This window comes from Gopherus evgoodei, chromosome 6 (assembly GCF_007399415.2).
Source record: "Gopherus evgoodei ecotype Sinaloan lineage chromosome 6, rGopEvg1_v1.p, whole genome shotgun sequence".
Taxonomy (NCBI): Eukaryota; Metazoa; Chordata; order Testudines; family Testudinidae; genus Gopherus; species Gopherus evgoodei.
This window is the reverse complement of record NC_044327.1, coordinates 34,324,470-34,349,668: the sequence shown is the minus strand read 5'-3', so window position 1 is coordinate 34,349,668 and position 25,199 is coordinate 34,324,470. Positions and strand designations below refer to the sequence as shown.

The following is a 25,199-nucleotide window of genomic DNA, read 5'->3' as shown; positions in this document are numbered from 1 at the left end:
ACCTAAGCCCAAATCTCCTAAAGCCTAGGCCGCGATTTCTACAGGTGGAACTTATTGCTACTTAAAACCAGGGGTACAAGTTGCATCTGTGCAAACTGCAACTAAAAGTGGTCTACACTCGGGGTAAAATATTCGCTCCATTGAAGTCAATAGCAAAACTCCCATTGACTTCAGTGAAGACATGATTTCATTTCACCCTAAGGGTTTAACTCAGAGTAGCTACACTCTGGCTGGCCACTGCGGGATGAAATCAGGGCAGTTCCCCAGTCTCAGGTAGAGTGATGCACATAAGATGAGAATTTTGCCCACTACACATAATCAGTACATGAAAATTTGTATTTGAAACACTATATGAGAAATACATTTTCCTTCCATGAGACAGGATAGAAAAGAAAAGCATTGAAGTCATAATAGATAAACAGGACAATCTGATTGATCTCAAAGTAGTAGATCTATTATTATCTGAATGTATCCAACTGTGATTTGAATATTCATCCACTATTTTCAAAAGCATATAACAATGAAATCACTAAGAAAAGAGTCAGTAAAATTATACAGAGAAGGTAAGTGTTGTAAAGCATTATCAGCAATATTCTATTTCACCATGAAAAAGAAACCACTTAAACTGCGTGCACTGTTAGAAATGAATACACACAGTAATTGTATCCATGCTAAATGTAATGTGTTACTGAACTCTCTCTCCTCAGACCCAATTAATAGGATGGGCCATTACATTATATTTGTACATGATTGGCAAGTGAACCACATTCCACAACATATGTGCTTTATTCAGGCATGCCTAAAGGCAGTATTATCCTATGGATAGCCATGAGATTGGGAAGCAGACACCTTCATGCTCAAATACCAGCTCTCTCTCTCTGACTGTTTAAATGGTCTTGGGAAAGTCACTTAATCTGTGTCTTGGTTTCCCCATGTATAAAATAGGAATAAAATGTACTTGCTTTCCTCCTAGTGGTTTAGAGAAAATTAACGAACTCATATCTATTACAGCCCTTTGACAAATATAAGGCACTAGAGGTGAAATCCAGTGAAGAAATCCACAGAAGTCAGTGGAAGTTCTGCCATTGACTTCAAAGGAGACCAGGATTCTCTCTCTCTCTCTCTCTCTCACACACACACACACAATCCACGGAAGTCAGTGGAAGTTCCGCCATTGACTTTAAAGGAGACCAGGATTTTCTCGCACACACACACACGCGCGCACACACACACACACAGAGTTGTTTTAAAAGAAGGGATCTCAGCTCCCATATACCATTTTGTCCTCATTTTTTCCAGTTCATAATTTACTTGGACAAATTTCTTGTGGGTGACATTTTCCTCACTTGGTCTCAGATGGAAGTAGGATTCAAACTTTTTAAATTATTGAGCCATTTAAATAATGCACTTTTCCCATATGGTCTGATTAGAAATTTTCCTCCTGAATCACTTAAAATTGTCATGGGGGAGGGATGTCAAATGTCAGCGCAGGTCAGTCTGTAGGGGTGAATCATGCCTAAAATGTGTACAGTACATAAGATGTACAAAATATCCAATGTGGATTATAAGAAATTCCCAGACTGCTAAGTATCATCTGACTATAAGACCCCCATCGCTATAGCATCTGCGTGCCTCCTAATCTTCCATGTATTTATCCTCATGACACCCATGTGAGTTAGTGAAATGCTATTATCCCCATTGTTACTGATGGGGAGCTAAGGCACAGAGGGGCTAAATGATTTGCCCAGCGTCCCACAGGAAGCCAGTGGTGGGCAGTGAATTAAATCCAGATCTCCAAAGCCCTTGTCTGGTGCCAGAGAACCATCCTTTCCCCTCCCCTCCCTGCCCCCTCCCCCGCATTTGCCAACATTAAAGTCTGACAAAAAACAGGCAGGTTTATATTGGGAACTTGTCAACTCACCCTTCCTGGAGGACTATCAGGGAGCCAAGAGCCTAGAAAGTCCTGGCTCCCAACCACCTGGGGCTCATGGTGCCTTTGCAACCCAGGCTCCCAGACAGTCTGCTAGGGTTACTGCTCTGGGGACATCAAAGCTCTCAGGGTCAGTGGCTCCAGGGCAATCTACCAGGGAGACTGCCCCCAAGTCAGGGACCCCATGGCTTTCACAGTCCGCAGCTATGGGGTAGCCCATCAGGCAGACTGCCTTGGAGTTGGGGAATCATAGAATGTGAGGGTTCGAAGGGACCTCAGGAGACCATCTAGTCCAACCCCCTGCTCAAAGCAGGACCAATCCCCAGACCAATTTTTGCCCCAGATCCCTAAATGGCCCCCTCAAGGACTGAACTCACAACCCTGGGTTTAGCAGGCAGGGAGATATCCCTCCCCCAACTTGCTATTTCATGGAGAATTTCAGAATTTATGATTTTCATTCAAAATCAGAAAGAGACCAAATTTCAAAATCCTCTGAAAAACAGATGTACCATTCTCCGCACAGCTCTAATATTTAGCCACAAAGTACACATGCAACGTTTGCTGTCACCTAACTTCTGAACACGAATACCAGATAAGCATATTCAAATAAGGTAGTCAGACCCAGAAATTAGCTTTTGTTCCAGTTTGTGTTTTTAGATAGAGGAACGATTCAGCACAGGATCAAAAACTCTGTATATATAAATTACAAGTTTTAACCAATCTTGAGATCTGATTTGTGCAACAGACAATTATGCCTACAGAGTTCTACTAGCCAAAGATTCTCTGTATTGACTAAGGGATTCTCCAGTGTAGCTCTTATTGAAGTATCAGACCTTAATCTATAACATGGTCTTTTAAATAATCACATTGTAAAAAAGACATGATATCAGAACTTGTCAATGTAAAGCTATTCTTTCCATTTCATCTGTGTTTGACAATTCTTTCAATACCTTATGAATACAATTGATTCTGCAAGATTTCATTTTTTTTTAACATTAAACCCAAACCAGGACCCATTCTTGGTATTCACTCAAAGACTGAATTAATCAGTTCTGGTACAGAGTTTTTTGGGAAGGAGCATCTCTCTCTACTCAGAGGATTCGAAAGACATTTACATATATTGTATACTCTGGCATTTTTGTAAGCAAATCAATTTTTTCTAAATGAAACATTCTGTATATACTTTTGATACTCAAAAGTAATAGAAAATTTAATTCTGATAGACATCAACAGCATTGGACAGAAAAAAAGAAAATATTTTTCATTTTCATAAGTTTTATTACCTACTATTGATATCAAGGTATTGATGTTTTCAAACCCATTTAGGGGATTTAGACGAATATCCTTCATTAAAGTAACACATTTAAGTCCCCGAGAAGACTTTGACAATCTATAAAATGATTCTAGGAACCTTATACATAGGCCATTCTGTTTATATCACTGAATTATTATCTTGGGGAGGGAATCAATAAAAAGAAGCAAGTAGTCCCTTTCTTAAAAAAATAACTGAAAACCCATAGCACTATGTCATACAACTAAGATATATATTTCAATTAAAAAAATCACATCAGATATATTTTGTTTCTGATGTTAAGAGTTTATTTATGAGTAAGGCAGGATCCAGAAAGGGGCTTAGATGTTGCAACATTGAGTGTCACAGCACCTAACTTTTAGGTGCCTAGAAAATCACAGGAACAACACTGCAATCTACACAAAGCCCTGTTAGGCACCTAGGCTTCCTATATAATGAATAGGGAGAAAGGTGTTTAAGAATGTAATCCACAAAGCCAGCACTCTAGGCTGCTTAAACTAGCCATTGAGTGATGTTGACAAGAAGAGTGGGTGTTAAGTCCCTCCCCTCTCTGGGAAGCAGGCACCTAAATTCAGTCTGAAGGGAGGTGCCTAGCTCTGTTTAGCAATCGACAAATGAAAATCTGGCACCTGGAGTCAGGCAGCTTATGTGCCTAAGCCACTTCTTGCGGGAATGAGTTAGGCACCTTCCTCACTCCACACAAAACAGAGAAGAAGCAACTTACCTTATAATTTTAAATCCAGAGGTTAGAGCATGGACCTGGGATGTGGGAGACCAGGGTTCTCAGATTCGCAGAGTCCAGGGCTAGAAGGGATCATTGTGATCATCTAGTCCCTGGATAGCCCAGCCCACAGAATTTATCCAAAATAATCCCTAGAGCATGTCTTTGAGAAAAACATCCAGTCTTGATTTAAAAATGGTTGGTGATGGAGAGTCCACCACAACCCTTGGTAAATTGTTCTAACGGTTAATTACTCTCAGTTAAAATGTTTGCCTTATTTTCAGCCTGAAATACACAGTAACAAGAACTAGTTGAAAATTTAGAATCCACACACTTTTTCAACAGACAATTTCTTTCCTGCTAAACAGAAATTCTAAAACACCTAAATCAACACCAAATATCAGCAATTAATTCTGCCCCTTCCCGTTGTTTAATCTTCTTCATACCAGTGCGACAATACCACCATTTGTGGTGTAAAAGGTATGAAGGCCTGTGTCCTGTGAACAGGCTGAGTTCTTTATCCAGTCTTCAACAGAGCACACAGATCCTGGGTTAGGGTCTATTGATTCACTTTAGTCTTCGAAGCAGAGGTAATGAAATGTTTTTATCTTTACTGAGTGGCTAAAGGAGAGCAGAACTGTACTTAATATTCTCTAATTGAGGGGGTCACCCTAGCTTTAACCTCACTCATTAAGCAGAGTGATGCTAAATCCAAGTGAAACTCAGAGGGGGTGGAGGCAGATGTTCTTACCTGGTGGTGTAGACTGTGTTTAAAGGTCTCAGATATCATTTGACCCTCCCACTCCAACGTTTAAAAACAGAGCTGATCAGACTTAGTTGAATGTCTGTGTTTTGTCCCAGTGAACACTAGAGCTGAAATGGCTGATAAGCTGGTCTATGGGGCTGAGTCTTGGACCTGGAGTGGGGAAAGCATTGTGGTATAAGACAGCACAGAAGAAGCAACAGTAGCAGCAGTGAGGTTCCCCATTACCCAGTGAAATCACAAAGGACAGGGCTTGGTGGTGGAACCTGGGAATATGGCATCACAGCTAATGGCAGCAGTGGTGGAAGCAGCAGTGGAGATGGACATATTAATGAACAACCACTTCATCTTGTGGTGTGTAAGTCCAATGGAGTAATGTCAATTTAATATACCACTCTCCTTTCCCCTCCACTGCACCCCACTCATGGTTTGTTGTCCAAGGTCAGCAGAGTCCCAGGACCAAGGCATATATACAATCATTAATAATATTAGCAGCAAAGAGTCCTGTGGCACCTTATAGACTAACAGACATCTATAAGTCGCCACAGGACTCTTTGCTGCTTTTACAGATCCAGACTAACACGGCTACCCTTCTGATAATTAATAATATGTGTTCATTGTAGTTTAGAATCAGCTTCATTATATCAGATCAATGCCTTGGAATGGGTGAATTATACTTTCCAATAAACAATACTTCCCTTGCAGATATATGTGTGTCTTTTTGGAGATTTTTTCCAAGCTGTTTTTGCATTTAAAGGAGGCTGCACCATTTTCTTAGCTGAATCAAGAATTCCTCTCTACCTCCTTTTTTATTCGGAGCTGAATTTTGGCAGATAGACATGTGGCTACTTGCACACTAGGGAGTACAGGACTAATGAAATCTTATGAAAAGTAATTTACCTCAGGAAACAGTAAATGATAACAATTGATGCACAACTTTATGACAAGTCTTTAAACAGAAAATCACTGTCTGTAATAATAAATGTACTGTGTTATATAATGCTGCAATAACACACTAAATAACTGAACAACAGTTGTAATTTTTCCTTTACTGCACAAAAATGTATTCAGATTTGGAATAAAAAAAGAGCCTTTTTTCCTTATTGTTTCAATTATATGTGCATTGAGCTTTCACAACCATCTTTAAGAAATACAGTCAAACTGCAAAAATGACTAGATGAATCATAATGGTGTCATAAGCCAATGTAGAAGTTCGGTCTAGCTATTTATTTTAAACATGCATCTTCTGACCTTGAGTTGGTTGGTTAGTATTTTGTTTGTTTTTGGATATGTGAATTTTGCCAAGTTTGTTGGCTTTTCAGAGCAAATAAGTATTGACAGTTCAATATTCCTTGTTGTCTGCAGATGAAGTCATAACATGTACATACTGTACCTGTGTATGTATGCGTTAGTGCTTGGCAATGCTGAACTGTGCATTTATTCATTTGCCATATGCAAAAGAGATGCATTAAATCTTCTTTTGAAATATGGTGCTATGGAAAACATTAAACCTACTGAAAAAATATGCAGCTACAAAAATAAATCAAATACTTGGTTAGGATGAAGGGGACGTCCTACCAATTATTAGCAATACATACTAAGCTTGTGTCAGATGCCCGGGCATGGCCAGCCTACCTTGTGAGTGGAGCAGGACCTTGCCTGGTGGTTGTGGTGGTAGTTCAGGTAGTAACAAACAAAGATCCAGGGATCAGACACCGGTCCAAGGGTGAAGCCAGAGTCAGGGGTGAGGAGCCAAGCCAAAGGTTAGAACTGGAGTTAGAAGCCAAAGCCTAAACGGAAGAGTACGCTAGACTCATAGTCAGTGATGTAGCCAAGCATCAGAGGCTGGAGTCAGAAACCAGAATGGACATGGAGCAGGAGACAGAAGAGAAAGTGAGAGCAGGGTGGGATCTGAATTACTATAGAGAATTCTTTCCTGGGTGTCTGGCTGGTGAGTCTTGCCCACATGCTCAGGGTTTAACTGATTGCCATATTTGGGGTCAGGAAGGAATTTTCCTCCGGGGCAGATTGGCAGAAGCCCTGGGGGGGTTTCGCCTTCCTCTGCAGCGTGGAGCACAGGTCACTGGAAGATTCTCTGCACCTTGAAGTCTTTAAACCATCATTTGAGGACTTCAGTGGCTCAGACACAGGTTTGATACAGGAGTGGGTGGGTGAGATTCTGTGGCTTGCATTGTGCAGGAGGTCAGACTTGATGATCACAATGGTCCCTTCTGACCTTAAAGTCTATGAGTCTATATAACGCCTAATTTTTTAAACCTAGCTTCATTTTGATAGATGCAGTTTTGCATTCACAATTAATTGCGAGAAGAAATGCCAAGATTTAGACTTTTAACTGCCCGATTTGTGAGTGCATTTGGGTAGTTACCACAAATTGCTAAATGCAAGCATTTGTGCAGGCAATTAATTACAGATGCAATTAATTGTGGGTACAAGTTGTATCAGCAAATATGAGAGAGGATTGAAAAATCATACTCATAATATTTGCAATTACACATCAGCTTAATTCAAAATTCCAAGACATTTAGATATCTATGTACGTACCACTTCTTCAGTTACATGAACACTTCTTAACTGATGCTGAAACTATTTATTATGTGATTTAAGAATTTTATTATTTTTTCACGAGTGCTGTTAAAAAACCAATGTTTGCCACACAGTTGTATGTAACCTTACGTTGGTATCTGTTGCATTCCTTATACTTGTAATAGGAAATATCTCAGTTAAATGTAAGTACTATTGACAATAAATATTCAGGTTTTAATACTCGTCACTGTATTACAGATAAATACATAGTAGCTAGAGAAACCAGAAATAAATGAAGACCTAAATAAATGCAGAAAATGGATAGAAAGTCATAATTTTGGTGTCAGGGCAAAACTAGGTAAAAGAAAATATGCTTGCATGTAACACAAAATACAATGGGCTAGATCCTCAGCTGTTGTAAATTGAAATAAATGGAGCTGCACAAATTTACATCAGCCAAGGATATGGCCCAAGTCTGTACATAGAGAAAAATATTCATAAATATATTTGGGTAACCTTGCAAATCTTCTCTGCAGGACCAGTTCTTCCCTGCAAGATATGAATAGCTCCTCCAAAAGGTCAGTTGTAGATATTCACTTCCAGAGGAGGCGAATCAGCCATTTGTTCCCTACATCAGGCCAAATTCTGCTCTCAGTTACTCCCCTGTAATTTGGACATAAAAGTGTTTTATTTAGAAACCCCTGATACACTGGTGTAACTGAGATTGAAATCTGAACCTTTATATTTAAACATAGTATTTAGAGTTCTCATGGGCATTCAGATCCTACAGGGTATGGGGGTCATATGGGGTACGTCTACACTATAATAAAAGACCTGTGGCATAGCCTTGGCTGGCTCAGCACAACTGGCTCGGGCCGCAGGGCTAAAAATTACAGTGTAGACATTTGGTGCAACCCTACCTCTTTACAGACTCTGGCTACCAGCACATGTTTAATTCTTGTGTAGATATACCCATGAAGACCCTTACCCATTTTTTCTTTAAAGGTTTTGTTGTTGTTTGTACGGGGGTTGGGTTTTTTTGTGTGTGTTTGTTTTGTTTAGGTGGGTAGTATAATAAGAGTGAGACACATGACCACTGGTAGGAAACTGAACTTTATTTCCTGGCCTTAGTCACCTTGCCTGGGTAAGGATAACGTTTAATTCCACTGTAACATGATATTAGTTAATATCCATTGACTTCAATGGTTTATGTTACAGATCGGAGGATTGATTGGGTTGGACTCCGCACCCCTATAAAATTATGTTGAAATCTCACAAACATTTTCAGCCAGTTAGAAAGTCATATCTTCTGGGATATGAGTTTCAGTTCTTAATTCGGATTTATCTTTTCCCTTTTTTAAATACTCACAAAGAGTAAACTAATATCATATCCCAATATTTTCAGTTATTATTTTATTGCTATATATTACTTTTTTCAGTTTGCCTTCCCTGCTTAGTGTTTGATTGATATTGCTAAACCTCAATAAAAGACATTGTTGAAAAAAATCACATATTTGATCAGTACAAAAGGAGAAATGGTTGGAAGTTTTCCATCAAAATGAAATGTCAATGATCAATCAAAAAAAATGTTTGTGGAAATTCTCTTCCCCCATACCATTTCCCCTCACCAGTTCTAACAATGAGCCCGTTTGCAGTGCGTGTGCTTTAAAAACCTCAAATATTGGCCACTGAACAGCTGTGTAAATTGTTGGGTTATGTAAGTGTGTAATTTCATTCCTGTTATCCCTAGCCTGTCTCCTTTTTGCCCCTAAGGTTTCCATACTCACTTGTTGCATGCTATCATAAAATAGGCCTCAGTTCTGTAAGCTGCTCCTTACAGGAAGGATCTAGAATCTGTGCTGAGCGCCACTGACTTCAGGTGGGTTTAAGGGTCTGCCAATACAGAGAAGATTACAGGTTGGGGGACATAAATTGTAACTTTGCGGCAACCATTGTGTTTATAAGCTATTGTAGAGTACCTAACATAAAGGGGCCTTGATCCTGATTAGGAGCTACTACAGCACAAACAACAAACAGTAGCGATTTTGATATTGAAGTCATCCCTATTCTTGTTATAAAGATGATAGTATCACTATAGCAAGTACTATCGCAGTGTATGTTTGACAGATTATGTTTTGTTTCTACAATATTTCTATTAGTTCACATGAGGGTTATCAGAAACTAATTCAAGCATTAGACCTGATCATGAAATGTGCTAAGTAGACATATTTCCCATGAGCTCCAGGCCCATATTTGGAGAATGTCTGCTAGCATTTATTTTTACAAAGTTTGATTTAAGAAAACCCCACACAATACCAAAAAAAATAAAAAAATAAAAAAATTAAAAAAAATATGCCGGGGCCTCAGCTACACTACATTAAACCTGAAACAAATCTAGTAAAGTTACCCTGGATTTACACTGGTGAAAGTAAACTCAGAATCTGATCCAGAACCAGGATTAAATTAAATCCAAAATATTAAGAATTAATAAGGAAAAAACAATAAGGTAGAGAACAAGTTTTATATATGTTTGGAGTATTTCCCTAAAAGATTAGCGAGGCCTGAGCTGCAAAGACTTGGTCCTGTGAGCATCTGAGTAATCTGACTGAAGGCAAGTCTTTCCAGGAACAAAGATTTGTGTGGGTAATGGGACCTTCTGTGTGTGTTAGAATATTCCTGAGATGTGTATATTCACAGAGACCTATGCCCTACCACGGGTTATGCTTACAAATTAGCCTGAGGCAACAGTGAATTCAAAGAGTAAATTAAAGCATAAAATTAAAGTAAACTGCTGGCTGAACCAGTTTGTCTATCTGAAACCTAATTCAAATATATGACCTAATCTAAGTGTCTGTTATATAATACTGATGTACCAAGAAATAACAGAATTTCAATTACAATACCATGCATAGAAAATAAATATAACCTGAGGAATTTTCTTCTGATAACTACACAACAAAGTCAGTTAAGCAGCCTGGATGCAGCCTACCCAGTTGGAATCACAATTCAGAAAGTAAGCCTAAAAAAGGAAAAATAAATCATAAAACATAAGACTAAATATAATGATAAAAATCTTCTTCAGACATAATCATGGTGAATCACAGGAAAAAGCTGAATTATGTAATAAATTAAAATGGATTTTAAACCTTTGACTAGCTGTAAATACACTGTAAAAGGGCTAATTTACCAGGTGTTTTTTTTTTTAAACAGAAAAATTTAAAATGATTAAGTATGAACTTTTCTTGCTGCTTTCTTTAGCAAATACAACTTAACATGATGTGTAACTGAAGTGTAAATGTTTGGACATCTGAGTTATTTTCTGGCCATTTAGGGACATTTTATATCAATAAGATGCAGGTACAGCTTCTTTTTACATTGTAGTGATAGCCTATATCTGAATATTGTTTGAGGTGCACTTCTCTCTCTGAGTCTGACTTCTCTGTGACCCTCCTGTGTATCCTCAGAGCTAGAGGGAAGTACAGGCAGTTCCTTCTGAGCAGACATGAGTTAGGAAGTAAGTCATTTCCTCTTGAGGTATGATTTCACTAGGCAGCTAACCAAAGCTTTTACATGGGTTTTAGCCTTAACCTCCCTACCGTCCACCCAGAAAACCCAGTGACTGAGTTTAGAGGTGCTTTAATGGGTACCTTACATGGCTGAGAGGATGGGTTAGAATCCAGATTCCTGTTTAACCTGGCCTGGAAGTTGCACCCATCTACTTTGCAGTGAAGACTCAGGCCAAAATCACTCAAGCACTGATAGTCCTCCCAATGCCTTTCCACAACTCCTCCAAAAGAACAGTCAAGTTCTCCCACAATTGATCGGGAAAGTACCCTAGGACATTTCAGCATAAAAACCAGGGGATATGCCCCCAGCCATGTACAGTCAAGTGCAGAAACAGTGAGGACACAGGAATGACTTTGCTGGGTAAATGCTTGCACCAAGGCTAGGTTAATGTTGGTGCTCAGGCCCATTTGCCAGTCATCCAGGTTAACTGTGCAATGTAGACATATCTTAGAAGAGTTATACTTGAATAAAGATGCCCTACTAGTTAGTGCCTCAAACAACTCCCCAACCACTCCAAGCTCATCATCAGAAGCAAGCTTCCCACAAACTAGGACACATCAACTCAAAGGGACCCTAGATCCTGCCAGTACAACAGATGAAAAACCTGCAGACATATTTCCACTGCTACAATGATCAACACCCTCCACAACCACCTTTCAAGATCCTGTCCCTGCCTGCAGGTATATGGGATCTTGGGGAGCAATTACCACACAGCTGGGGTTCCAATTAATTTCTTTATTAAAGGAAAAAAAGGAAGTGGTTGGAATTTAATAATGAAATACGATGGGATGGGGTGTATAGGGTGTTTACAATAGACAACGATGGGGGGTGCTCTTCTTATTGAACAGTGTAGGGAGTTCTAATAGTGGGCTACAGCAAGTGGGGTTCAGCACAATGGGATACAGTACAGTCAATAAGCAACTCTAGATACAGTGTGGAAATGCAAAGCGTACCTAAAAGAAATGCAAAATAAAATGGTAGCTTCTATATGAGTTAATAATTAGATACACAATGTAACACAGTGGCATCAATGTAAATACAAAGTATGTAAGAAAAGTGGAGGCAACCAATGGGGTGTTATAATTACAAGTAAAATGTGAGTTACAGTACAACAATACAATATCAGTATAAAGGCTGGGTCAAGAAACAGGAGGGGGGAAGTGAGTGATTAGAGGTATGCAGACGAGCGGCTGGAAGCAGCGAGAGACTCTGAAGCCCTGCAGGGTAAGGACAACGGAGCAGTGTGATGGTGATCTTCGGTAGGGGAGGGGCAGCGGAGAAGTGTAAAGAAGGGCTAGAGAGAGGTTTAAGCAACAAGCGGACACCAAAAACAAAGGTAAAAAAAAACAGCAAAGGGTTTGGGAAGTTTCACAGGGGGAGAAGCAGCAAGGGGTTCGGGAAGTTCGGAGGGTGATGCAGACGCAGGGGGGAAGCAGTAAGGAGTTGGGAAGTTTGGAGGGAGTGCAGATGCGGGGGAAAAGCAGCAAAGGGTTATAACAGGGAGACACGGAGGAGCACACAGAGGGGGAGATTGGAGCGAGGGAAAAACAGACACGGGAAAGTTCAGGGAGAGATCGGGACAGCAGGAAGGCGAATTTAAGCAGCAAAAAACCTTATCTATCTTAACCAACGACTAGGCAAAACAACAAATATCACAATTCTAAGCAAAGCTATAACAAGCAACTATACGGAGCAACAAAACAGTAAACTATAACAAGGCAGTTGAAACTTACAAGCTCTACAATCTTAACAAACTATGACTTATTAACCTTAAAAAAAACCAAGACCTATGGTGCACCTTATGCTATGGGGAGGTTAGAGAGGGCAGAGTGGTATGTGTCCAGGACCCAGCTCCCAAGGAAGCCAAGGGATGGTGGCTACAGCGGTGGATACAGCTGAAAGCAGAGAGCCCCAAGGCAAAGCCCACAGGCGCAGAGCTTAACAGCGGCACAAACTTATTTTTAGCAGCAAAGAGCCCTGGAGTTTAAGAGAGGTTTTAAGACACAGACCAAGGTTTAGCTTGAGTCTGTGTGCTGGGGAAACAGAGCCAGCAGCTAAAATAATATAATAAAAGTAAAGAAAGTTTTACAGAGGGATTCTTACCAGTCCCCAAGGCAGCAGCAAAGTCAGAAGCAGCAGCAACATCAGAAGAGGCAAGGAGGGCTCGGTACAGTCTCAATAATCAGGAGATCTCTCAGGTAGCAATTCGTTCTACGTGGGGGAGGGCGTTCAAAAAACAGGGGTACGCTGAAAAATAAAATGAGAGCTGATCAGACCAGGCAGCAATGCAGGAACCTTTCTGAGGTGTGTTTCAAAAATGTCTGGTTTTAAAGGCAAACTTGGGCAGTTTCCCGCCAGTAATCCTGATAGGCTCCCTCTGTCACAGGGGAGGGGGCACAGGGAAAAAACTGAAGGTAAGCCCAGAGACATGCCTGGACATAGTCCTGTGCAATAGGTGACTCAAGAGCACATGAGGCCTATGACTCATGCCTAGGATCTTAAAAACACATTAGGTCTTGCAGCTCTGGACATTGCCTACCCTACACCAAGCCCAGGCTCAACGAGGTGATAACAGGACTAACCCTTTGAACAGGGCAGTGGTCCCACTTAGCCGCAGCACAAGTGGCCATCCCTTTGAGAAGGGCAATGGCTCTTGTTAAACAACTTAAGGGGCCCTCCCTTTGAGAAGGGCAGTGGCCCTGGTAAACAACAGCCAGGGAAGGGGGGCCACAGGAGAACAGAAAACAAAATGGAGTCTGGGGACAGCTGTAAGAAACAAAATGGAGTCTGGGGACAGCTGTAAGAAACAAAATGGAATAGGGGATAGCTGTAACAGACAGATCCATGCATCCTATATATGCCTATTACAATATACACCAAATGCCTCAATAACAACTATGTGAGTGAGACAATCACTACACTATCAAATGAACTCACCGAGAAAAATGATAAAAGACACCTGTGGGTGAACACTTTTCACAACACGATCACTCTATGTCTGACCTGTCAGTCCTCATCCTCAAAGGAAATCTGCACGATATCTTCAAAAGACAAACCTGGGAGCTTAAATTCAGAACTCTGCTAGACACTAAAAAATCATGAATGAAGCAAAGACATTGCATTTATGGTTTATTACAACAATCTGAAGCCCACTAGCCCCCTCTTTTTGTCCTTTAACAGACCACTCTACCTTGAATGGTTCCTTAGAATATGTGCTAACTACTTGTGCTAAACAATCTGTTCCACCTTGCATTTTGTTGTGATGCTGGGAGTACATTCCCCAGACCTTAGGAAGAGCTCCATGTTGTTTGAAAGCTTGTCTCTCTCACCAACAGAAGTTGGACCCTTACCTTGTCTCACTCTAATATCGTGGGACTGACAGGGCTACAACTACAGTGCATCCAAAGATTGTTGGGAGGAATAATTGACAACTATGTTTTCCATATGTTACAGGGGAATCCTCAGGTAACTTCATAGTCAACATAGCCAGCTCTATGCTAACTGTCCCCTCTACCATCGCTATGTAGGTGGGTGGAGGGAGAGCCTGAAGGTCATGAGAGGACAAAGTGTATGGGCCAGGATCTGACCCTTTGTCTTCAACAGAATTTATGTTTTAAAATATAATATAAAATTGGCTCATACAGCAGTTTTAAGGCTGGTAAATGATAAAAGTATCTGTTGCAGCAAACAAAGCAGTGGAAGCGCCTATAAAAAAACTGAAATTATCACTATGGAGATTCTATCCCATAAGACTTCACTGAATATTCTATTATTTTATTCAATTTCCGCTTGACCTGATTTTTGTCCCCCTGGTTATAACAATCATAGCCCATTTCTCAAAATCCTCAAGGTGGCTTCCCTAATAAACCCAGCTATGCCTAAATACTGCCCCTAGGCTCTTTAAAATGTAAACCTGGTTTTAAATTGATTGACTAAAATGAAAACACCCTCCTTATTCCTTAGGGGATTTATCAGACAAACTCAGGTCACACCGTTAGCTCTTGCATGAGCTTCTGGGGATTCTGAATTCAAGATGATGAGCAGTGATGAATCTTGGTCACATGAAAACCCTAGGATATGAAATTTTATTAAGTGGCAGATGCAAAACACAATTAGCCTTCAACCCAACCATTTCATTCCTAATAAAGGATCTGAGTCAACCTAATTGTCCCCACTTGCCTATAAATCTATGAAAACATCTATGGCCCATAGAAATACACTTAAAAATCCCCCCTCCTTGGACCTTTTTAAGATCACAAACTTTAGGATGATATCAGTGCTTTTTATACTGGGATGAGATAAACATATCTTTATTAAGTCCCCTCTGGGGATGTCGCTCAGTGGTAGAGCACATGCTTTGCATGTATGAGGTCCTGGGTTCAATCCCCAGCATCTCCACATTCTTCTTGGAGGGGAGGGATAGCTCAGTGGTTTGAGCATTGGCCTGCTAAACCCAGGGTTGTGAGTTCAACCCTTGAGGGGACCATTTGGGGATTAGTCCTGCTTTGAGCAGCAGGTTGGACTAGATAATCCCTTGAGGTCCCTTCCAACCCTAATAATCTATGATACCTGGTTAGCATAGGAAATGTACCATTTTCCCTATTTTATATGTTGATGCAGTCTCATCTATGCAGTACTGAGAGTTACTGTATGGCTGTGAAATCAAACCATGACTTGGGACAATGAAGGCCAAATTGACCTCGCACAAAAGTGGGCCAGCACAGCTCCAGCTGAAGTCAGTGGAAACTGAGCTTTCTTGTGTTAGACTAAAATCAGCCCCCAGTGTCCCTAGGTGTATGTTCATTTGAAGCTACCCCTCCACCTACACCCCCGCCCCACTAGATCTTTACACACACTTGGGACCAAGCCAGCCCAAACCACCTTATGAGTTAGTCTGATGTGTCTGACACTCTGAAGCTGGGGTACAGTGGGGTCCTGCTGCATTGTCTTGGTCTTCCCATTGGCTCCAGTTTGCGTTGTCCATGTTGGTCCTTCTCTGCAATGACCACCACAGGTTTTGGTGTCTCATTCTAAACTAAAAGTTCCCTCCAGCTGCAGTTCCAGCTTGCCAGCCCTGATCCTATCTTCTGTCTATTCATTCACCCAGCACTCCCAAGTGGTCTGTAGCCAATCCCATGTCCTTTTGTGGAGTGGCTCCTGCCAACCAGAGGCTTGATTCTCCTGCAATCAACAGGCTGTTCTTGTTCTAGAGTGGCATTTGCTTTCTCCAATAGAAGTGTGGCATTTGATAGCCAGTCTCACAGCTATCCTGATCCATAATACTCCCCTGACCTTTGTCTATTCTGGCTTTCTCTGTAGGATGAAAGGAGGAGATCCTCTACTCAGTCCCACACTACCAAACTTCTTAGACCCCCTGAAGTGCTCCAAACCAACCCAGACATAGCTTTCATGTGATTTAAAAAAACTAAGATCTAGTAGAAGGGATCATTCTGCTTCTCCTCCAAATGTGGCTAGGCTCCAGTGGCAACTGTTAAGAAGGGCAGCATTCCAGTGTTATGTAGCCAAGTACTTCTTAAGTATGAGACTTGCTTGCTTCATTTACATTTTTTTTTAAGACAGCAGCACTTCAAATATTGAGAGTGAAGCTCACTTTTTGAGTTTTTTCTATTAATACTTAAAGAAAAAACAATTAGGAAAATCACATGGAAAACCTGTGTTAAGAGTAAAGTTTCCACCACTAACACAGAAAAAAAATGGTCAGTCTGTGGATATGGTCAGGTCCCAGGGAAGGGGAACCATGGGGGTGGGCTCTGCTCTCAGCAAGTAGGGGGATTCAGGGGTGGGCTAGGGCACTGCTACCACATTAGTACGTGTCCACCTCTGTATGCACACATACAGACCAGGTTTCAGGTCCTGACTGGGGGACCATAGCTTAGTACCAGACAGGGCCGGCTCCAGGACCCAGCGCGCCAAGCACGTGCTTGTGGCGGCATGCCGCGGGGGCCACTCTGCCGGTTGCCGGGAGGGCAGCAGGCGGCTCTGGTGGAGCATCTGCAGGCACGCCTGCGGGAGGTCCACTGGAGCGGCGGGACCAGAGGACTCTCCGCAGGCATGCCTGCGGGAGGTCCACTGGAGCCGCGGGACTGGCGAGTGGCAGAGGGCTCTCCGCAGCGTGCCGCCGTGCTTGGGGCGGCGAAATGGCTAGAGCCAGCCCTGGTACCAGTCATGATGTGTTCAACTGGTAATTATGATCATGTAGTACATGATGGCATATGAACACAACAAATAAATCTGGCAAATTACTTCATGTGACAGGCAATCAGTCAAAAGCTGGCCAGGTGACAACCATATAAGAGGATGTAAATGTTGCATAGTTCCACACTCGGAAATTAGTAAGAGTCTATTAAAGTTGAATCTGTATCCTTAACTGTCTGTCCCCTTGTGAATATGCATTACATGTAGGGCCTAACTCTGTCTAGCCTTACACCTTGCAGTCATTTGAACTGTTCAAAGTAGTGTAAAATGCTACCAAATCAGGAAAACAGCATTTTACTCCCATTTTGCACACGTGAGTTAAACGACCCTGCAGAGGTGACTCAAAAGCACACAGTCTTTGTCGACTAATACAATTTATTTAATACTATACAGCAGTTGTTCCCTTCAGTGTCTTTAAAGTAGAACTGATCACAAATCAAGAGATAGGCATCAGTACTTCTTGAAACACTATGATGCTCCTTCTTATACTTTAATGGACTCCAGTCCCATTTTTGATCTCAGGGTTCATGCATTTCTTGGACTTTTGTTGTTGTTGTTGAGTTGTCTGAGATTTTAGTTACTTCTGGTAAAAAAAAAAATCAGAACTTTTGAAATGTTAGAAGTTCCCGCAGAACAAAATTGCCTTAGACCCAAATCAGAATAAAAAGTCAAAATTGCCTGCAAAGCAAAATTTGTTTAGGAAATATTGGAACAGTCTTATCAAAACAACTTGATTTTAACTTTTAGTATATTAATTTAGAGGTTAAATCAATAAAGTCAATACAAAGCACTTCGAACATATCTAAATGAAACAACTTTTCATAAAAAAAATCAACAGAAATTGATATGTTTCTACAAAAGTTTCAATTTAATTGAATTAGCATTGCTGATAGAAAACCATTCTATTGGAAAATGTTGATCAGCTCCACTTTTAGTTTCTCACCCCAGTAATACTCTATTTTTAAATTTGTTGTCAGTCATTTTGGCCTTGCACTCAGTTTATTTCTTTTCAATCTGCTTTTGTTCTTCTCCAGTTGTTCATTGATGTCTAGCAAAAACTAACGCTTTACTGTTTTTCATGTTTAATATTTACGAGAATTTATGAATATTTAAAACCCCTGGCACCACTGGGTCCATCACTCTTACTGCAACAATGTAAAAGCTAATGTATTTTGCATTAGCAGGACTGGAGCTGTAGTGAGCTATTTGCTGTAGATTTGAACTCTGCTGAACAAGCTCCTCTAAGGCAGGCTGTCTTGGAAAAGCTTGTGAACATCCTGCTGATGGTTCACCAGCTTGAATTGAGATGAAAAGCAAACCTGAAGGATGCCAATCTCTTTCTATATATATTTAACTCAGCTGCTTCAAAACAGCAAGCAAGGAGCCAGAGAAAGTTTGAGTATAACACCATATTAAGGACATACTTTTTTCCTTTGAGATATTTCCAGTCATCTCTTCCTGGACTCAAGTTCCACAACAGTTTAGGGCCCAGTTGTATAAAGTGCTCTTTGGCTCCCTGTGAAGTGCTGAGAAGCCTCAACTCTCAGGGATTTCAAGGAGATTTTCAGAGGCAGTGTTGCTCAGGGAATAGGACATTGGATTGGGATGCAGGAGACCTAGGTCCTATCCCAAACTCTGTGGTGAACTCAGGCAAGTCACATCGCCTCTTCATCCCCTCCTACACTTTTTGTCTTATCTTCAGATTACAAACTCTTGGGGGAAGAGACTGTTACTATGTGTTTGTAAAATGCCTAGTACCATGAGGCCTCTAGGCACTACTGTACTAAAATAATAATTATAACCTTGCAGGATTGGTTCGTTATTAAGGGGAGAGAGAGAATGAGGAGAATGATAGGAAGAGTGCTGCTCCATAGGGGTCTGATACAAGTTTACTCTGATCGACTTTGCTAAGAGTTGCTCTATGGGACTTAGTAATATCCTGTCACAGGAAAAAAGAGCCCCAAGCAGGTTTTCCTAAACCCTCACGGCTCAAATTTGCACTTGGAATCAAATAACCCAACTTCCCACTTGAGACAGTGCAGCAATGTTTGATTTCATGATGGAACAATTAATAATGAATAATTCTACTGTCTGATAGTTTTTATCATTGTCATTTTTTCCCTCAGATATCAAATCAATTAGAGGAATTCATCCAACAATATTTGATATGAACGTTCAAGAAGGCACTTAACTTTGTCATCATGAATAAGTGAAACAGGATTGATTATCTCTGCCTTAATTTTAAAAGATGAATTACCAATGACTCACTGGATACCTTCATTCAGAACAGAATTTATCCAAGGCAACAAAAGCACTTGTGTTCTTGTGCTTTATGTTTTCAGGCCCCCTCAAGAAACACTAGGCATCAGCAAAACTTGCTCATATACCAGCGCAAGACCAAATTCTATATGCACGCACATTTTCATGACATCAAGCAGTAAACTCAGAGGTTTCATTCAAATGACTGACAAGCACATTATTACACTGTTCTACATTCCAAGTGATTCAGCTAGTCTTGTTGCATGTCATTTAAGTTTGTCAAATTTGAACTGAGCCTTTTTAAAAAAAATCAGCTAAATTATATCCAGTGTCTCATATGTTTTCCGTTTGTATAAATGAAGACCCTGATTCAGCAAGATTTTTAAGCATGTGAGTAGTTCCATTGAAGTTGAAGCTTACCATTAATCATGTGCTTAAGTACTTTGATGAATCGTAGCCTAAAGCTACAAGATTATCTTTGGGATTTTAGAAGGTTAACACTCTAGTCTTTTTTCTTTTATCAGCATGTTTTATTTCATATCTAACAGGTCTCACATTTCTTATCCTAGTAGCGAGGCCTTGACACTTGGCATATAGGTTACATTAATTGGGAGCCTAAAGTTACAGAACCTTATCCTGAAGCTAACCAAATAGCCCCAGGATCAGGCTAAATCTTCTATGTCTGTCTGAACTTATAGAAATTTCCTCTTTGTCATTAGTCTATTTTGTTCAGACATTGTTAGATTTGGATCACACATACTGAACTATTACCACAGCTATAGTTAAGTCTATAAGTATTTTCATTATAAAGTCATTGTTTTCAGAGTATATCCTAACTGTAAAAATGTGTTTCTGGCTGAAATCTTGGCATACAATTTTTTCCTCCAGCACTGAATTTTGTTATTACATATTTAATTTGGTTTTCCTTTTTTTATAAATTGTAGGAGTGCAAAATAAAAAATCTTGGTCTGCTGGATACTTATTTATACTCCTGCACAAACACAATAATGGGTTTGTTTCTGAAAATGGAATTCTGAAAACAATTAGTTCATAAAGTGTTCATAAACAAAAAAATGTGGCCAAGAGGTTGGAGCAGCTGCTATGGGAATTTTCACTAACTATATCTCTAAATTTCTGAAAATGGGTCCATTATTGGCATATCCTACTATTCTAAATGACTGAACAATGTGTACTGTAATCAACCCACATTATGAATAGTGAAGCCATTATTGTGTGTGTTTGGGAGTATTTAAAATAATATTCAAAATTAGCATGTCTCAGATTCGTTACAGTACAGGCAACAGCTTAAAACAAAACAAGAATCCTAAATAAAGCTATGTTAGGCCTTGTCTACTCAAGATTATGGAGTCACAGAAAGATCCACCTAGTCATTGACACAACTAAGCTGTAATGGAACTAAAGGCCCTAGTGTGTCAATAACCTATGTGCTAACATGGAAAGGTGACTGACAAAGATGTTCTATTATGGGGGATAAGTTGCTGGAAGAAGGGGATGTGCTTCCACAGGGGGAAAAAGGGTGGGGCAGAATAGTTGTACAATGCTGATGTGTTGTCCTTTTCACATAAGTCAGAGCACACTTTTATGTATACATTGGGGCTCTCAGCAATCTGAAAATTTTGCATAAGGTGACAGAAACAATGTCATTTAGGGACACATTTTTAAGAAGCACTGGACCAAAGTTTAAAATGTATGCACAGTTAGGCAAGTGTGTTTTCATGCGCAAGCAGCGCACCGCAGCTGTACATACAAATATCCAGACAGGCATCTAAACTGTCATCTCACTGCACACATAGGCGTACCCAATCATGATAACAGCAGATACATACATAGGTGCCCAATCGTGCTCACAGTTTTATAGAGGGAACTCAAGCCTATACTTTTAATAACTTCTTTAATGTTAACCCTTGCATTGTAGCACTAACAGTCTCGCATAGGATATTGTAGGAGCTGCAATATATAGACACAAAGGACTAAGATGAGGATGTAGCTCCTATCTTAATTTTGAATGGGATTGCTTTTCCTGACTAGTTTCTTAATTGTGGTCAGACAATTCAGTACCTTTATGAGTTGCTCTATTTTTTCCTCTATACCTTCTGAATACCTTCTAGTGTAATAATCTCCCATGCAACCATGCCAATAAATAAAATCTATAGAGGTTCAGGGAAATTCACTGTAGCAAGTTATAGATATTGGGATGAATTATTGCCCTCTCTCTTCATTTTCAACACATTTCCTTAGCTTTTTTTTTAGTGTCTGATTAGATCACTTCATGAGGCCATCCGCCTGTGGATGATAAGGGTGGTTTGCAAAGAAGAAAACCTTCTGTTTCTTTGTTGACTATATGCTTTATCTTTTAGGATTTCTCTGGATATTAAAAAAGTTCACACCATTAACAAGTAAAACACACCCAAAAGTTACTTAGATTATACATACAGTACTGCGATGCTGAGGGGTACTACGTAGGGACTGTGGAGATCAGTTGTGTTCTTTAACCCACCCTGCCATTGCTGATGTAGAGTCATAAAGGAACAAAGCCATATTTTCAGTATGGGTGTTTGAGCATACCCAGTACAGGGATATTCGTATCCTAGAGGCACGATCCAAACATTAAACCTGAGTGTTTTGTTACAAGGGAAAGTTAAAGTGGGAGCACCAAACTGAGTCTTTTGGGGAAGCTGTTTTTGTGGCCCTGTAGACATGCGGACTCACCCCTGCGGCACCTCCTGCTGGTCTGTTCTGGGAATTAGCTTGTTCCAGCTCCAGAACCCCCTCTGCAGACCAGCAATCCACATGTCCTCCGGCCCCCCTCCCCAATGTCCCTCCCTGGACCCCAGTGCCCTTTTACCTGGGGTGCTACCCCCTGAAAGTAGCCCCTCAGTCTGAGTCTCCCCTCCCTGAGGAACCCCCACCCACTATTGCCCCCTCACCTCAGTATAGTGAGTATACCAGTCATTGTCTAGCCCCACACCCTGGGGCAGACTGCAGTATCAGCCTACTCATCACAGGCAAGGAGGGTTTGGACCTGCTGCCTTGGCCTACCCCTGGGCTGCCCTCTGCAACCCCCAGTACCCCCTTGACCTTGTGCAATGCCACAGCCTGGAGCTCTCCAGCCTAGCCCCAACCCTGCTTCACTCAGGTACTCTGTGTCTAGCTCCCTGCAGCCAGGCCCTTCTCCCTCTAAAGGCAGAAAGAGACTATCTACCCCTGGCTTCTCTGCCTTTATAAGGACAGCTGAGTCTGTTTGAGGCATGGCCCCAGCTGCAGCCACTTCCCCCAATCAACCCAGCCTAAAAGCTGCTTTCTCCAGACACAGTCCCCTCCCAGGGCTGTTTTTACCCCTTCAGGGCAGGAACAGGGGTCCACCCCACTACAGGCCCCGGTCTGGAAGACCAGCAACACCACTCCAAGAAGTATGAGTGTGGGTGGGGAAGGAGAGAAGACTCTACAAATAAAAATAGAGGGACTATAGAAAGGGGGAAATAGGATTAGGCTCTCCAATATGATTAACAGGAGGGATAACTCAGTGGTTTGAGTACTGGCTTGCTAAATCCAGGGTTGTGAATTCAATCTTTAAGGGGGCCACTTAGGGATCTAGGGCAAAAATCAGTACTTGGTCCTGCTAGTGAAGGCAGGGGGCTGGACTCAATGACCTTTCAAGGTCCTTTCCAGTTCTAGGAGATAGGTATATCTCATATTATTATATATATTGGATAAACTGTTGGACAGTCCAAGAAATCTAAACAAAAAAGGGGTCAGAGAAAATCAAAGGTTGAAATAACTCTGTACAAAAAGGATAGCTCTAACCAAACAAATTAAGAAGTGACTGTGAGTGACAGTTTCAAACTTACATTGGTCAGCTTCTGGATATTCTGCCAAACTCTTCCTTTCATTTTCTGAATGCAACATTCACTAGTGCAATTAAAGACATCAGTCTCTGGCTATTCCAGGCTACAGCTGACATCAAATGCATCCTAGCAAGGGCACTTTGCCCAGGTGGCTCCCTTAAGCCAGACTGTGAGCCAAGAATGTTACTCATTCCCAGTATCGCTCAGGCTGAACAGTTTGGCCCTACAGCTCTCCCATCCCTGGAACAGTGCGTGGCCAGAGGAATGTTCCCTGCCAAATTTTAAATGAGGATATTTCTCCTCTCCCTCGACTCCCAGCCTTTCTTCATTAGTTATGGTCCTCTGATCATACAGTTTATTTTTTTTTAAGTTTAAATCTTGATTTAGAAATCTAATTAGATTTTTCTTGTCTCATACTAATTTGTATCCCCTTCACCAGACTGAGTGCTCCTTTCAAGTACCAATTCCTGTTGCATTATATTTGCCAGCTACATTATTAAAAATAAATACTGAAGCCCTCCAGCATTTCAGTATGAAGTAGTGGAGGAAAAGGTCTTTATCCCCACTTCTCACCTATTTTTTGCACTTGATTTGGGTGGGGTTTGACTTTGATCTTTTAATTTCTTTTATTTGAAGGGCAGCGGTGGGCTGCTGAACAAGGAAATGATGTATCACTTTCTGTACCAAATTAGTAGTATGCACTATCATTTATACAACACCATAATGGCAGATTAAAGCAGGGGCGGGGAAACTTTTTGGCCTGAGGGCTGCATCGGGTTTCCAAAATTATATGGAGGGCCAGTTAGCAGAGGCTGTGCCTCTCCGAACAGCCAGGCGTGGCATGGCCCGGCCCCAGCCCCTATCCGACCCCTACTGCTTCTTGCCCCCTGACAGCCCCCCTGAGACTCCTGCCCCATCCAATCCCCGCATTCCCTGTCCCCTGACAGCCCCCAGAACCCCCACCTCTGACTGCCCCCCGCCACCCCATCCAACTGCTCCTCTCATTCCTGACTGCACGCCCCGAGATCCCTGCCCCGCTTTAACCCTGTGTTCCCTGCCCTCTGACCACCCGTATCCACACTCCTGCCCCCTGCACCCCTAACCCCCCATCCCTCTATCCACCCCCCCCCCGCTTCCTGTCTGGAACATGGGTGGCTGGAGGCGCTATAGCCACACCACCCAGAGCAACAGGACAGGCAGCTACGCCACCCGGCTGGATCCAGGCACATCACCACGCATCACAGAGCACTGGTCAGGCCACAACTCTGCAGTTGCACTGCCCCAGGAGCTCACAGCCCTGCCGCCCAGAGCATTGCTCCAGCATCGGAGCAAGCTGAGGCTGCGGGGGAGGAGAGACCACAGGGAGGGGCCGGGGGCTAGCCTCCCGGGGCAGGAGCTCAGGGGCCAGGCAGGAGGTTCCCACGGGCCATAGTTTGCCCACCTCTGGATTAAAGGCATGGTCCATGCCCTGAAGAGTTTACAATCTTATGGCTCATTTCTGCCTCCATTACTCACATTAAGCAGAAATATCTTACTCTGGGAGGAGTGCTGTCTTGCTTTGCCTGGAATGGGACTTCTGAAGACTTAATCCTGCTTTTCATTTGAGTAACTTTGTGGCAAAAAGACCTCTCTCTCCTTGGGTATGATGCTTGATTAATGGGTCCTCAAATTCCACCTTGAACTACCCTCATCTACGTCCTCTCAAGCCTACTTTTTTCTCTTTCTTTGAGCTGGGTCCCCCAGTTCTATCATCCCAGAAATGTCATTTTACTTACCAATGTGCATTCTTCAATCACAGCATCTTCTGTTTATCTTCCACTAGCCTCGGCGCTGGGGCTTTTAGGACCAAAACTGCCTCACATAGGTTGCTCTTGCTGCAAAGGGTGCTATTTGGAGCATATGTGCTTAGTCTCAAAGCCTATACTCCTGTCTCATGATAGTGATGTGGCTGTATAATGGAGGTTTGGAAACAAGAGGAGCTGTTTCTTCCCAATCATCCACGAAGGCAGATGAAGTGGTAA

The 25,199-nt window shown here is 41.6% G+C and overlaps 1 non-coding gene across 1 annotated transcript; it reads left to right on the top strand.

Annotated features, from left to right (window-relative positions):
- Positions 1-15,163: 15,163 nt before the first annotated feature.
- On the top strand, positions 15,164-15,235 carry TRNAA-UGC. The gene has a single exon. It is a non-coding gene; the product is annotated as a tRNA-Ala (tRNA).
- Positions 15,236-25,199: the final 9,964 nt, after the last annotated feature.